Consider the following 17,955-nt stretch of genomic DNA (forward strand, 5'->3'; position numbering starts at 1 on the left):
TATCTGTTTGAATGACACTGAATGGGTTGGTAAGATTTGTTCAATTAGTGCGATTTCTAGTTATAGGCTGCTCATGGCACATTCAATTATATGGATGGCCTAAAATCTGTCTCCCCTGCTACTGTAAAGGGTAGGGACTTTGCCATTTTTCTCATTCACTTTCCAAGTTCGTTTTATATATAATTCAAAAAGAGAATATATACTTTTTTGTATTCTTTTTCTTTATAAGATGGCTAATGTGAGTTATTCTTTTTACCAAACAAGCATTTGTAATCTCCGATTGCGCATCATCATAGATCTAATAATAAAAGGTTTTCGATTTGACTTGAATAAAATGTATGGATGATTGCCATTAATGTTGGAGTTTAAGTTGCCAAAGTCTTGGTACTAGGCTGGGTTTTCCTTCTCTCTCATTCCTTTTGCAATGTGACTTTCTCAAAATGTAAAGAGTCCTACCCATCACTGAACTTACGCCCCCTTCCTTACGGCAGAGAAAACCCTTGCATATACGAAGCCTAGAAAGAAGCCTATTTTGATATGTTATTATACATGGAAACTTGATGCGCGCACACCACTGTGGGACCCACTTGATGCTCAAACAGCTGATCGATACTATTCATGTTCACACCCGGATGCCAGATGCTATGTATGACCTATTGTTTCCAATATTCACCTACTTAGATAATCCGTAGCATTGGCATATGTATACACAATTGATCATGTATATCTAGTATAATTTTACGAGCTTAAAACTTTATTAGATATTTATTATGGAATATAAGCAGTACCCTGAATAATCCAGTCTACCAATGTTACCACTATAAGACAATAGCAATCATCCTCATATTTATTATAGTGAGATTAGGTATGATCATAAATAACATTACTCTCCGCGATATGGATTCTGGTAGCTAGGGATCATTGCAGCAAGGGATCATGGTATATATATAAAAAATCTTATGTCTAGTGTAGCCTTTTATACGAATTTTCAAGCGGTCCTATTATCTTGAAAAATTTAAAATATCCTATTCACTTATTTAATCATGTGCATGAAACTTTTATCTTAAGGAATATAAATCATAAGATCATAAAATTAAATGGTTTACTTAATTAAATAAAACTGAAATGTGTACATAACCAAAATATATGTATCTCCCACTAATTAAATACATCTTTAGTGCTAACTAATCCCGTATCATTCACTAACTCCTTGAATATATTGGGATGCAATAGTAATTAAATACATCTTTAATGCTAACCAATCACATATCATTTACTAACTCCTTAAATATATTGGGAGGTAAGTCCTTAGTTAATTGATTTGTATCCATCGATTTCATACTTATGTGTTATATAGACACTAGATGATCTCAAATTTTCTCATTTACAAATAAAAATTTTATGTTTATGTGCTTCGATTTAGATAAAATTTTATTGTTGTCGGAAAATAATACTTTCGTAGTATTATCATAGTTGATTTTCAGAGGATTTAAAATTAAATCCATAACCTGAATCCTAGAGATGAAATTTTATAATTAACTTGTCTGACATGTGGCTTCATAACATGCGACAAATTCTAATTCCATGGTAGATGAAAATGTAAGTGTTTGTTTTGCACTCTTTCATGAAATAGTTCTGACGGCCATCATAAAAATATATTTGATGTGGACTTGCTCCTATTAAGGCAACCGACAAGTTTGATTCTGTATATCTAATCAGTGCTAGCCAATCAGTCCGTTTATATATGAATATGAAATTATTCGTCATTTTACACGTATACATCAATTTCTTTGCCGCTCTCTAATGATCCATACCTATATTTGACATGTATCTTTCATGTATTCCAACCACAGGCTAGCTCAAGTCGAGTGCAGACTCGTGCATACATAATGCTTCATACTACAGAAGTATATGAGATATCCTGCATTGCATTCCTTTCAAGATCACTATTAGGCTACTATATGAGGCTAAGCTTGTTGCCTTTGACAACGAGAGCTTCTCATGATGCACAACTCTACATGTCGTATTTGCTAAGTATCATTATAATGTAGGTTTTTGAGAATAATTCCAAAATACTTCTTGCTTTATCACAGTATATTCCTATATTTGTGACAAATGATGCAGCACCAAGACCTTTCATTTAAAGTTCTGTGATAGAAATCTTTTGACATTGTGCATCATTTCTTTATAGTTGCATACTATTAGAATATCATAGAATATCATTAATATATAATACTAGGAACATAAATTTACTATTACTCATTTTTATGTATATATAGTAATTAGTAATGTTTTTCTTAAAATAATATGAAGAAATCACTTCATGAAATTTCAAGTACCATTAATGTTTACTTGCTTTTAGACCGTAGATGGATTTTTTTAGTTTACATACCAGATGTTCGAATCAAGAGATCATAAAACTTTTCGGTTGTAGTATATATATGTTCTCCTTTAGTTTCCCATTGAGAAATGTGACCTTTATGTCAATCTATTATAGCTTTAGATCATATTAGGTCACCAATGTCATAATAATTATGGAGTCATTTTTAAAGACTGGTGAGAAAGTCTCTTTTTGAAATTGATGTCTTTCTTTTGGATGAATCTTTTAATGACTAATTGGATTTTATATCTTTTAATTTTTTATTTGACGTCCCGCTTGATTTTGTAAACCTATTTATAACCAATTGGCACAACTCTTTGGATAAATTGAGTAAATCCCAAATGTTGTTGTTTTTTATAAACTTTAGTTTAATTTCTATGATATTGATCCATTGAGAGGAGTTAGCATTTTGTTTGAAATGTGTCATGCTTTTAAAGATACACAACATAATCATCGAGTACTACTGATTTTTTCTTTTATGAATCTTTTTAATTACACATCTTCTTAATTAGGTATTTCTTCTTTTATGGAAGTGTTTTGTAGAGCCTTTGATCGATCTCCTACTAAATTTTGATTTGTGGATTGAGGACTAGGTTGATCGTCTCTTGTAATTGACGCTAGATCAGCTACCTCTTACTCTTAAAAAATAAAATTCCTAAGTTGTGTAACTATTATTAGTATCCTCAAATTATATTGTAATCCTTAATTCAATTATTCTTGGATTATAGGAGGGAAAATAAATTTAAATCCCTTTGACCTTTCAGGATAATATATAAAATAACCACTGGTGGTCCTTGAATCCAATTTTCTTTCATGTAGGTTGTATAACCTTACTTTAGCGATACAACCCTATATATTGAGGTGATTTATACTTGATCTCATTCCCGTCCACATTTCATATAGAGTTTTACTGACATCCTTAGTCGGAACACGATTAAAGATGTAAACTACTGTCTTTAACACATCACTCTATAGTGATTTTAGAAGGGTGGAATTACTTATCATGGATATGACCATATCCTTTAGGGTCTTATTTCATATCTTAGCTACACCATTCTGTTATAGGGTAAAAGGCATGGTATATTGATCGACAATACCATATTCTTTCAGGAATCTAGTGAATGACCTTACATTCTATCTTGATTTGTCATATTTACTAGATTACTCATTACCACGGTCAGATCTAACGACTTTAATAATTTTGTCAAGTTGATTTTCAACATCAACCTTAAAAATTTTAAATATATGTAGGACATTCGATTAATCCTGTATTAAGTATAAGGTACCCATAGTAAGAATAGTAATAATTTATAAATGTGATAAAGTACGATTTTCATTCCAAGAAGATATAGGGAATGAATGACATATATCTGTATGTATTACTTCTAAGAAATCAATACCCCTAGTGAAATCCATCTTTCTTATTTTTGTCTGCTTTCCCTTTATGAAATTTATACAGATTGCAAGGTCTGTGAAGTTTAATATATCTAGAATTCATTCTTTAACAAGCCTTTTAATTTTCTTACAAAAAATATAACCGAGTCACTTGTAGCATAAGATTGAGAAATTCTGTTAAATCGTTTTTTTTTTTTGTTTTGTTTTGTTTTTAATTTTGTTAATATTCATATTCATATTCATATTCTCATGCATAAATCTTGATTGGAGATATAAATTATCGATGTCTAACTAATATAGGTTATTCACCAATGAGCCAATACCAATGATATTTAGACCACGTGACAACAAAAACTTTTTATTTTTAAAAGAGAATGTCTATCCATTAACATCGAGACGTGACATGGAGACTAAATTGTGCTATAGAGACAACACATAAACAATGTTGTTTAGGTTCAAATATTGTCATGACTTTAACTTCAACCAAAAGATCCCTACATCCTTAACCTTTACCTGAGTGTCATTGGCCATGAGAACATAGTATTCTCCATGAATTGGTAGACAATTCCTAATAAACCTATGTATGAAGTCGAAAACATTAGTTGTGGTGCTTGAATTTATCCACCGTGAATTTTTAAGTGCATAAATTAAATTTGATTCTAAGCAGACAATAATTTTCTGTATAGGATTCGTTAGTAGTTCCTTTGTCATGTTTATAACCCTTAAGACTTTTCTAAAAGCAGATTGCATTAAGATCTCATTAGAACCATGGTTTAAATAATTTTGGGAGATAACATGCATATATGTTTACAAGGAGGATTCAAGACTCACATTAAAAAACATTACCTGTTTAAAACTTTATCTAATCAACGGGATAGTCAATTAGATTATCCAGGATGATAAGTCTAAACGCCAACCTTAGACATGAAACTTATTGCATCATTGTAGTCCATCTTTTAGGTCAAGAGTGCAACATGAGATTAATTCTCATAACATAAGGCTGTGTGAGTGTAAATAATGTGAACTTAAATGGTTCAACATCTTTGTGGCAAGATGTCCAATTTGATCCCACAATATTAACATCATCCACGCCATCCCGTTTGGCTCTCACCAGACTATAAATTCCTTTGAGTCAAAGGCTATTTAAAAACAAAACCCACAAAAAATGATCCTCTAATACACGATGTGTATGTTGTGCCCTTAATTCTTGAAACTAATTTATATATCCAATTGTCGTCACTTTAGTAGAACACACAACTAGATATATTCGCCAATCCCTAAAAACTAGGATGTCACTTAATTCATTGTCCTAAATAGATATCCTTAAAGCCCATGGGCCAAGAGGCCGGTAACCAAGTTAAGTAGATTATTTCCTTTTAACTTTTCGTCCATTATAACGGGCAATGATTCTTTAATATCTGGATGGGTATGACTAATAAATTTCATCCAATGCCATTGGCCAAGATTGGTGCTTAGGCATAAAAGATCTATAATCGACAAACAACTATCTGTATGGAATAAAATCACAAAAATTGAAATCCACACATGTTCTCTATTAAACTAAATCAGTGTAGATGTATATGTGCAACCAACATATAAACAAGTAGTAAAATATTTAAAACATCTGTAATCTCTTGTAAGTGCACGATCAACACAAATAGAATATGGGTTAAAAGCACAAATATCAGACATCCAAATCACGAATCGAGATAAAAGGACATGCCGATCACTCGATTTAAATTATTAATAAATTTGGTTTGTCATCCGCATGCACTGTTGTGTTGCTAGGATCTGTCGAAAAGTTTAGTCATTGGATCCATTGCTTGATTATACAATGGTCTAGATGAACAGATGTGATCAGATGGACTCGGCAATAACATCATCTAACAGTCTAATATTGAAAGATTAAAAAACTCAGAGATGTCCTGCATTAATGATTAACGTCGGTGGAGAACCACATCACAGACGATAGAGACCATTAACATGTCCTTACTAGCAGGTATGGAGAAGAAAATACTGTTTCTCTCCCTCTCTTTGACTAATGTTTCACAACTAACGAGATGTGGTTGAGTTGTGTATGAAGAAAATAGAAATAGAGAGAGGCAGATGAAGGTCATAACTGGCTTACTGATTGTCAATAGACGGTCGGCAACCCCATCAACGTCAATGGCCAAAACCAATTGGCACTGTGGAAGAAGGAACGAGCAACAACCATTGATGCACAAACAGAGGATTCTAATCCCCTGATACGACATGTAATCTTTGATTGTGTATCACTATAAATCTAATAACAAGAGGGTTTCGATCTTATTTGTTAGAAATTAAGGGACGATCGCCATTAACGCCAGAGTTGAAGTCACCGGAGTCATGGAAGCAGTCTGAGTCTTCCTTCTCCCTCTCTCTCTCTCTGTAATGGGCTTTCTCAAAATGAAGGGAGAGAGTTGAAGACTGTGCCTTGATATATAAATGTGTGTGTGTGTGTGTGTACACATATGTATATGTATATGTGTATACATATACATGCATATACATATATACATATATACATATGTACACACACATATACATATATGACGAGTCCTACCCATCGTCGGACTTACCACCATTTCTGTTGACACCATGCCTCTTCCTTATAGGAGAGGAAGCCTTTGCATATACAAACCTTAAAAATAAGCATGTTTTGGTATGTTGTGCAGCATGAAAGCATAATGCATGGCACACCACTGTGGGCCCCACTTGATGCTCAAGTAGCTAATCCAAACTGTCCATGTCCACACCTAGATGCCATGTATGGCCCATTATTTCTAATAACATCACTATCAATCTAGTCCTTATCACAACTAACTGGGATTGGGTATATGAATCCTGTTACACCATTTCACTCTATCATATACTATATTCTCACTACTAAGTCATAAGTCTTCAAGTCTTTTCTCACTACTAATACCTACATTCTTTTGAACCATCTACTTTCCTTTCTAATTTTATTACCTAATGCCTTGACTAATTTGGAGCCTACTTTGCAGGGGTGAAATGATCAAGATGCTCTTGAATTTTTTAAGATAGAGTTAAGGATTGTATAGCCCATGTGGTGTATGGTATTAGATTATCTCCTTAAAGAGGAACATCCAGCTCATAGCAAAAAAGACCAATAATGAAAAACATGTAAAGATAGAGATATTATACAACCTATAGATTGCTAAAAATATGGTAAAAATATATCATATTTATTGTATAAATTAATAGGTAAATCTCTATAAATTGTAATGCAATTCTTTTAATTAAAGTGTGATTAAGATATCATCTTTAATATTGTTATTTGTCATAGTATCAGAGCCACTATTTAGGGTATTTAACTCATTCATCGTTCTTGTCGGTTGTCCACTGTCCATCAGCCCCACCGCACCATCCACCAACCCCAACCCCCCCCCACCAAAAAAAAAAAAAAACACCTCATCAACCCCACGCCCTACCGTCCTTCAACCCAACCCACCACCATTCATCCCTAAACCCTCCAAATACCATTTAAACATACATCTCGATGCCCCAAACACTATCCAAAAATATTCCCAAAACCCTAGCCTCACTGTCTCAATCCCCCTTCCCCTTTATATTTGGCAATTGACCATCTTTGTTATTGCCAACCAACACCCAAAGCTTCTACCATTGTCTTCCTCATTTTTTATGATTGTTGTTAGGATCCCATCATTACCATCGCCAATGATGATTGAAAATTTATTACCATTCTCATCCTCATTCGCGTCCTTCTTCCCTATCGATGCCCCATCCATTGCCCTTATCCCCATGATACCCATCTCCTCATCTAAACTATCAACTCTTTGTCCGACAGTTCTTGTCTAGTGGCCTAGCCTCCCTGACCTCCTAAACCCATCATCGACAATGCCTGTCATAACAACTTGTTTAACACCAGTCCTAAATCTCAACATCCACCCATTTGAATCAACGTCATGAATGCTGGTCACCTTTTACATTTGATGCACGTCTGATTGTGGATCACTATTTTGTTGCATTTACATTCTTAAATATTGATATAGTTAGTTGACTATTGGAATAGCACTCTCCTCTTGATAAGCAAATTGTCAATACTTATCATCTTCATTTCCACATCACAGTGAATAGATCTTCCCCACTTCAATGTCATCTTCCTCCATCTCAACATCTTTCGTCATTACTAATATTATTAGTCTAGTTTGCATCAAACTAGATTGTACCAATTATCCCCTCTAGAATTCACAATTTTTGCTGATGCTGGAAAGCCATAAACTCTTTGGCTTTATATATAACAGATGCTTATGCCCTGAACAATTTCTTTTGGAAGCTAATGGAAAAAATATCCATGTTTGTTAATCTAAAGTATGATGAATGGCAATGTCAAGATCAAAATCTTTTGAATTAGATAAATGCTACACTATCAAAAAATATTCTACCATATTTCACTGCCCTTCACACATCTCAGTTTGTTTGGGAGACTCTAGAATGTCGCTTTTAGGTCCTCTCCAGATCTTTATTATGCATTTGAAATCATAACTTCAATCCATCAAGAAAGACACCTCATCCGTTGTTGAGTATTTCATCAAATATCAAATCATTTGTAGATAGATTCACATCACTAAGGGAACCTGTGGATGAAGTTGATCTTGTGTTAATAACACTCAACGAGTTACCTGAAGGACCCCAGTCTTTTGTAACATCGCTCGTATGCACACGTATCCCAACTCTCACTGTTGATAGACCATACACTGCACCCTAGTGCACCTAGAAAACTCACCCAAGTGATTTGTTCTGGATGATCTTGAAACCTCTATCATATGGACCGCGTCATCGTTGCAATCGCAATGGTGAAAACTGCGCATCAATCCGATGCTCCGTTAGTGAGATATGACCCATCGAATTTAAGGCCCAAATTATGTATCCAGTAACATAAGCAACCTTTCACTATAAAAAAACAGGGCAACACTGACGGTTAAAAACCGTCGGCAATGACCTTCCCCGATGGCTAAGAGCCGTTGGACGGTCCGTCGGGAAAGGGGGCGTGGGTGAGCAACGGATTAAAACCGTCGGCGTATTCGACAGCTAAAACCGTCGGCGTTTCCGACGGCTAAGGGCGACGGCGAAAGCCGTCGGCGTTACTAATAGGCGGGCATTCACCCTAATTTTTTTTAAAAAAGAAAATTAATTGCCTAATCAACGCACACACCAAGAGAAGTCACTTTTCAGATGGATCACAGCTATAGTTAATTATTTGGTTATTTATCAGATTAGCTGTTTTATCAAACATCTTTATAGGCTCCAAATCACCTACAAATAAGTTTTCAAGTGCTATAAATTTTACAACCAACAATTCTACAATGTAATGAAAGTTCCTAACTGAAATATAAATTGATTTATCAAAAGAGAAAAGCGAGAAACTGAATGAAATTCAAGAGAACCCTTGTACAAAAAGAAAAATGCAATATTACCTTCTATTGACCAATGATACATTGATGTTTGTGTGACCAACCCCAAAGTAGTGAACTACTAAGAGTCAAAGGACCAGTAGGGTACAAGAAAAAACTAGAGTTGACAAACAGAATTAGTATAGGATGTGATCAAGAAATAAAGAACTAGTTCAGAGAAGAATAGAAGACAAAGCTAAGAAAAGAAAAGTGTTTGTTTATATTTTCATTTGTCCAAAGGCAGTGGACAGGTTTATGTTTGATACTCTAGTAGAGTATCATGCTTGATACTCTGGTATGAGGAAATTGTACACGTGGCACACATTGTTTCAGACTAAACCGACTAAAATGTGGAATTCACTTTTTCTAATCAGTCCCAAAAATTAGATATGGTGAAAAATCCTTATCTATGATTGGTGGACGTTTGTTTGTATAAATAGGACCAATGGATAACCATCCAATTAGTGTCCACCAATCTGATCATCAGATTAGCAAATAAGCAGTTTTTAATCATGACACATCTTTCAAAGAGAAATGAAGCTTTGGTAACACATGAAGAACCACGCTACAACCATCCATACTAAGCAATTGCTTTCCCAATTCATCTCTACTATGCAACATAATTCAAATTCAAAGCAATGAGCAATGGATCATTGACCATGCTAAACATATTCCTTACCGCTTTCTTTAGTTCTTCACCCCGTCCTTTATGTGCGTCGAGCCTCTGCTTTAACGCCATGTTTAGAAGAAGAAAATCAAGGCAAATATTACAACATTTTGAAAAAGAACAGAAATTTGGCATCTTTTAATGGCTTATGGAGAAACTATAAAGCACATCGTTTTCCGAATACCTAGAAAATAGACAATATTTAAGTGAACAACAACGAAGATTGTTAAAATGTTCTGAAATAATTCTTTAAAGAATATTCATAGAACACATTTTGAAACAAAAGAAAGCCTAATTAATCCAAAAGTAAATTAAGATGAATCTTGTTTGAAAAACATGTGTAATGGTGTTTCAGAGGAGAACTCGTTTTGCCATCTTGGCATCTCGAGATTAGCATAAGCTGAGATGATCTGATAAGAAAATTACATTAAGCAGATGATTCTGAGAAAAAGGGTAGGAGAACTATAGTGACTGGGAATGTACAGTGCAATAGGTAGTGCAATGAGTAGATAAAAGATGCTAACAAAATACAAAAGAAAAATAATAGAATATGATAGGGTGCCACAAAACATAAACATGACAAAATCCAATACAAATTTGCTGAGTAGTGTGTACAGATGATAAGAGAAACTTCAATCAAAACAAAAATCTCATTTAAAGATGAAACCATACAGAGTAGCAACAATCAGAAGCATGAGAACTTTGAATGTGGATGCCAACAATCCACTATGCGTTTCATGACGAATCAAGTATAGTAAGCTTGCATGGTAAGAAGCTAGAAAACTATAACACATAAGCACACAGAAGCAAGCTAGTATATGAATAAACGAATGGCCAACTCCAACTGCAAGCACACCCAATAGTTTAGTTTGTAAAGAACGAGTAGCTCTACAACATATTTGTTCAAGCCCATGGATCAATGAAAAGCACTTTGTGCTTCAACAATGATGCCATGGGTTTGAGACGAGCTTTACCTACAAAATCTAAAACATATTACTTCTCCTCTACCTGTATGAAGCTGCATTAGAATTTCATCGAGGGAGCTTGAAATAGTAAACAGTCCACATTTTGTGGATTCATTGTATTCTGTTACTTAGAGAAAAACGGATGAAGGACCATCCACATGGTAGCTAAAGTTGAGGCAGCTGCAATCCGTGTCTGCAGTGTGATGGGGTAGGAACAATCAGTCACAAGACAACTACTGGACTCTGGAAGATCATTAGTTGGTACGAAAAAAACATACAAGGAAGAAGAAAATTATGTAACATGCTTTAAAGCAAGGCTGACTAAAGAAAATATGATTTATGCACAAGGCACAAATGAACAAAACCAAAATTAAAATCAAAACCTTCAAGATGGGATAAAAAAGCAAGCATGTCATTAGAGTTGCCTGATACTTCCCGTGGAAAGAAAAAGTACATTATAAAAAAACTGAAAGTGATCTAAGAAGGATATTATTTTGAATTGATGACAATAAAGGAAATTCATACAAAAAATTCTACTGATGGCTCACCTTGGTTGTAGCACATCACTGGTTGGCAAAAGTATCTTCCAATGAGCACTAACTAATTTAGGATCAACTTGACAAAGATCCTTCAAGTTGAAATGCAAACAGAAAAATGCAGTAATGTCAAAATATTTCGAGACCAATTACCCTAGATAATAATTGTTTTCCACACGTAGCATTACCTATATGCAAAGAGACAACTTCCTTCTCTTTACAGCTAGAATTTGGTAACAGAAAAAGCCCTTTATTAGTTAGGCCATACATGAAGAATATTTGCAATGATGCTACAAAACCTGCTACCTGCAGAAATACATATTTGAAAGACTAAATGAGAAAACAACACTAGAAACCATGCATTAACTGAAAATAAAGCTCTAGAGACTAATCTGGATAGAAGTTAGGAGATTACATGCTCCAATATGGAACCTTTTGGAACCAAATGGAGACAATGCAGAAGAGAGGTATAAAACCAGCCAAAGAATAGGTTGAATGTCTATTTACTATTGATACTAATTCCGGGAACTTTACAAGCAGCCAAGCGATTAACGAAGTACCTGACATGACATTATCTTCTCTAAGCAGGCCCTTCGATGCCACAACATCCATCACTTTCCTCAAAACATAGTTCACCATACACAAATTTAATATATATTTTTGAGAATTCACACAACATTCAAAAGAATATGCAATTATGCACACCGTAAGTGTAGATCGCCACATATCCCCTGATATTAAGAAGGAAGTTTCATGCGCAAACACTCAAAAAATTTCGTCAAAGAATTCTGTAAGGCTCAGTGTATTTGTGGATGTCATGGTGTATAGAGCGGCCCCTCTACATGATGGCTCAGGTCTACCCCATGAGATGAACCTGACCATCTGATTGGACCCCATTAAAAGAGGACCATTTGTTGCAATTGTCCATTTTCATTGGATGGCTAGGTTCATCTTTTATGGGATGGCCTACTAAATGATGGGTCCCACTAGTTGAACAACCTAGGTTAACCCAATGAAGGCCCTGCTGTTACCATTGCTTGGTCGAACAAAAGAATGTGAGTTCTTTTGACATGCATCATGAAATATCTCAGAAGCAAAGAACTCAGAATGCAGTAAATGTTTATACACAAACAGAATGCAAAACAAAATGAAATCCGACCTTTTGACTTTCACTCCGAACATCGGATCCAACTCGTTCAATGAGATGCTTGTTTGTGTTCTTTTGTAGAATTCGAATCCAAGTTCTCTTGCTCCAATACATATACTTAACTATCACACAGGTTATTCATCATTTAAAAAAATGGAGAACATATGTCATGATTTTACCTTGTCATATGAAAACTATATATCCTTATTTTCTCGTCACTGATTTAAAAAGAGAACTCCAATTGGGAATGATACGCTCTTGGGAAAGTAACGACAAACTCGCTGGCATTTTGCACCAATCTCTGATTGATGATAACCAAGTAAGCAAAAAAGCAAGCCACATTCGTGATATTAGCTAAAGAAGAATTTCCTTAGCATGCATATTGGGGGATTGAACTCCATTAGCTAAAAAAGGGATTCCAATAACCTTTAAAAAATAAAAATTGTTATCTATTGAAAATTTCTATTCATTTGAACTTCTCTCTCTCTCTCTCTCTCTCTCTCTCTCTCTCTCTTTTTAAGGACTTCAAAAACCCTAATCATATCCTCATGATTAAAGTGAACAAATGCAAGCTAAGACATGAGTAGGTTGACCCAATAAGCAAACAGTAAAAATAACCAATAGCCTGCAGGAAAATAATAATGAGGAACATAAGAAACTACCAAAAAAGTTAACCTTCCTCCTTACAGCCAGTCAAACCAAAAAGCATGCGAAGGATGAACTAAAAATATGAACTATTTATCCATTAAACTGACCTGCATCCTTAACTACAAGTAAAAAGCTTAAACAGAAAATTGACCAAAAAAGGACTTGAAAGAAACAGGTGATGCTCCAATTAACGATCTTAACAATTAACAAAAGATCTCAAAATTGGGAAAAATAAGCACATCCACCAAAATACAGCCAAATCACATTGGTAGTTTGACATAAACACTACTCTTTAAAAAATTTTAAATACAAGAAACAACTACTTATTAGTCATAGGAGCCATAGAATTATGAAAGAGATATTCAAATGCAGAACATAGAAGATTTGACTTCCTAGCCCCGACCATAAGCAAGATCTTAGAACAGACCATATCCTTACAAAACCAAATATTCAAAAACAAGACAGTGCTATCCAAGTAGGATGTAGAGGATCTTGCAATTAAAAGTGGCAGGCCATTGTTTTAAATTGTCAGTTTATATCAAAAAGGCCATTTTAGCATAGAGTTGTTGCTTACCATTAGTGGTGGCAGGCTGAAATAGAATATCATCCATAGACTCCGAGCCAGAAAAGGCCGATGCTTCCTGAAAGCAAAAAAAAAAAAAAAAAAAAACTTGTATAAATAATGTTAGTAGCATGGAGACTATTACAAAAAGATAAAAAAAATGATTTTTAAAATAAATAACAATGTTATTGGTGTAAAGATTATAGTCAACTGCTTGATTCATCCTCATGTAAACATTTCTTTGGTTGTTGCAGTTCATGGCCAGAAATTAGAAGTACTTGACATTATTTCGAAGGAAATAAATACAAGTAGCATAGCATGAAATTCTTAAAAAACTCTCTCCAAAATGCTTTGTACAAACCGTCAAATGTACTAACCCGAACTCTTTTGTTACGGGCATATTGCAATGTCCCATCGAAGTTGTTTTCACTAAACTGCGATAAGATATCAATAGATAAGAAACTCCAATATTTATACTCCGATCTTCACAAACGAATCCGAAATCTTGCACTTGACCAAGTTAGTCATGGAAAATAAAATTTTCTTCCAAAAAAAAAAAAGGCCCAGTTTGGTAGACACCTAAAAATGAGCTCACCTCATTTTATTTAATAGTAATTATGTATTAAAGACTTTGATCTCTAATATATTGTTCATGATAAATTCGAGATCAAGATTTCTAATACATAATTATTGTTAACTAAAATGAGGTAAACTCCTTTCTAGGCATCTACCAAATAGGGCCATAGAATGCTTTTATCTGTAACATTTGCATATAAACAATAGATATATAGATGGCATCCAAAGCTCTATAAACTGATGTGTATTGTGGATATATAGTTAGGTTAAAACCATTCTGCTAGACAAGCGTTAATCCTCTATTGGAGATTTGTGCTGCGGAATCACATAGATCTAGATCTAGGATAACAATTCAATAGTAACAAGCAATCACAGAGGAACACAAAGATTTAACGTGGAAAACTCTTGCGGGAAAAAACCACGGCATAAAGCGACAGAAATCCACTATGAAAAGAAAATTACAAGAGAGAGGACTCACCCAATTCGAACAACCTCGAATCTCACCCTTGCTACACCCTTTGATAACCCTAGAACCCTTTAGGAACCCTTAGAAAACTTTTAAAAAGCTTTAGAATACCTTATCATAGCCCTAAGGACCCCTATTTATAGTTTAGGAAACTCCACTTACGCACCTAGTCCCGAAAAATCCGGAAACCGCCTCAAATTTGCGTAACCTCGACTGGTCGAGGGACCCCTATGACCGGTCGAGCTATCCCCATGACCGGTTGAGTAGCCCAGACACCAAAAGGTGAACTCGTTAGACTTTGAGTCAAGCAAGCCTCGACCGGTCGTGTGGACCCTCGACTGGTCGAGCAACGCCAGATTAAAGGCATCTGACAACATATCCATGCCATCCAATCTTCAACCATGTAACTCCTTGACCTCTTCTCTTATCTTTTCATCGCATCATAGCTTTAATCAACGCTTCTCGTGCACACTCCATCCTTCTTTTACCCCATCACCAAGCCCAGAGAAGTTGCGCAGAACTTGAACTTCTCTGTAGGAACAACCTTGGTGAGCATGTCTGCTGGATTCACGCTGGTGTGAATCTTTTCCAATGTGATGCCTCCTTCCTTAAGCACCTGTCTCATAAAGTGTTGACAAACATCAATGTGTTTAGTACGTGAGTGATAAACAAATTTTTTAGCCAAATTGATAGCACTCTCGCTATCACAGTTAACTAGCACGGCCTCCTGCTGAAGTCCCAACTGATTTATCATGCCTCTGAGCCAAACACATTCTTTAAACGCTTCCGTCACTACCATATATTCCGCTTCGGTCGTGGAAAGAGCCACCACGGACTGAAGCTTCGACATCCAACTAATTGATCCACTCGCTAGTACAAACGAGTATCCTGAAGTAGACTTCCTAGAATTTATACTGCCTACGTAGTCAAAATCCACATACCCTACCAACTTTGTTCCTATTTTTTCAAAAGTTAAGACGTAGTCTTTCATACCTCGAATGTATCGAAGTAGCCATTTCACCGGTTCCCAATGTCGCTTACCTGGGTTTGACATGTACCTGCTCACAACACTGACTGCCTGTGAAATATCCAGTCTCGTACAGACCATGGTATACATTAAATTGCCAACCACATTCGAATAAGGCATGTGAGACATAACCTGCTTTTCCTTACTGGACTTAGGACATTGTTCTGAGGAAAGCTTGAAGTGAGCTGCGTGGGGAACGCTCACTGGCTTTGCCTGATCCATCCCATACTTGATTAATACCTTTTCAAGGTATTCTACTTGTGATAACCAAAGCTTGCTCCTCTTCCTGTCTTTATGAATATCTATACCAAGAACCCTCTTTGCAGCCATCAGATCTTTCATCTCGAATGTCTCTGATAACTGAGTCTTCAGTACGTTGATTTTAGACATATCATAACAAGCGATCAACATATCATCAATATACAGTACTAGGATGATGAATTTTTCATCACTCAGTGTCTTGTAATAGACATAGTGATCGTATTCACTTTGAGTAAATTTCTAACTCACCATGAAAGAATCAAATTTTTTATACCACTGCCTAGGCGACTGTTTCAGGCCGTACAACGACCTCATTAACCTGCAAACCTTTTTCTCTGCCCCTTTAACTTCTTAGCCCTCTAGTTGCTTCATGTAGATCTGCTCTTTCAATTCCCCATGCAGGAATGCAGTCTTCACATCCATCTGTTCCAGCTCGAGATCGCATTGGGCAACCAGCACCAATACGAATCTGATAGATACCTGCTTAACCACTGGCGCGAATATCTCTGTGAAGTTGATTCCTTCTTTCTGAGCATAACCCTTCGCTACCAACCTTGCTTTGTATCTATCTTGTTTCTTTTTGAATAATCACTTGCATCCGATCGCTTTTCGGCCCACGGGAAGCTCTACCAGCTCCCATGTGTGATTTTTGTGCAACGAGTCCATCTCATCGTCCATAGCCACCTTTCACTTTTCTTCATCAGACTCATCTAGAGCCTCCTAAATAGTAGATGGGTCCCCCTCATCTGTAATGAGGGCATATGCAATATTAGAATCGTCCCTGTATCTTGCTGGTATCCTGTGATCACGCGGTGGGTTCCTTCTCACAGGTGGCTACTCCACCTGATCCTGTACCTCTGTCTTCACATCTGTCTCTGACTGAGTATCATCTGTGTCAATTTGGACGTCTACGATCACCCTTTTTGCTTATTCTTTCTCATTTTGATTATTCTTGCGAAATAAGGAGCTTTTATCGAATCTAACGTCACGGCTAGTGATGACCTTACGTGTGGCCTTGTCGAATAATCTGTAACCTTTCACACCAATGCCATAGCCAACAAAGATATACTTTTTGGCCCTATGGTCTAACTTATCTCTCTCAACTGACGGTACATGAGAGTAAGCCTCACAACTAAATATGCGTAGATCTGAGTAGTCGATTTTCTGACCACTCCATACTTCCTCTGGAATTTTACATTCAATTGCCGTTGAAGGAGACCGGTTCACCAAATAACAAGCCGTGTTAACGGCCTAAGTCCATATGTCCTTGCCCAACGCAACATTACTTAACATGCATCTAGCCCTCTCCAGGAGAGTCCGATTCATTCGTTCAGCCACACCATTTTGCTCGGGGGTGTGGTACACTGTGTTGTGCCTGATGATCCCTTTACCCTTGTAATAATCATTAAACTCAGTGGAAGTAAATTCTGTACCATTGTCAGTCCTTAAAACTTTTATTTTTCACCTTGACTATTTTTCCACCATTGCTTTCCATTGCTTGAATATGATGAAAATTTCGGATTTACGTTTCATGAAGTAAACCCCAACTTTCCTGGAGTAGTCGTCAATGAATGAAATAAACCATGACGACCCCCCAGTGGAAACTTTTGGCGATGGCCTCTATACGTTAGAGTGCACATAATCAAACACTCCCTTATAAACATGTTTTCTAGATTTAAAAGACAGTCTAGATTGTTTACCATATATACAATGCTCGCATATATCTAAATCAGAAATTTTAAAAGCTGGAATCAAACATCGATCAGAAAGTACCTTCATGCCTCGCTCGCTCATGTGGCCCAGACGAGCATGCCACATACGTAAAGACGTGGAGTCTGCAATAGTTGCTGTTGCTTCACTTGCCGAAGT

The sequence above is a fragment of the Magnolia sinica genome, chromosome 4, assembly GCF_029962835.1.
Source record: "Magnolia sinica isolate HGM2019 chromosome 4, MsV1, whole genome shotgun sequence".
In the NCBI taxonomy this organism is placed as follows: domain Eukaryota; kingdom Viridiplantae; phylum Streptophyta; class Magnoliopsida; order Magnoliales; family Magnoliaceae; genus Magnolia; species Magnolia sinica.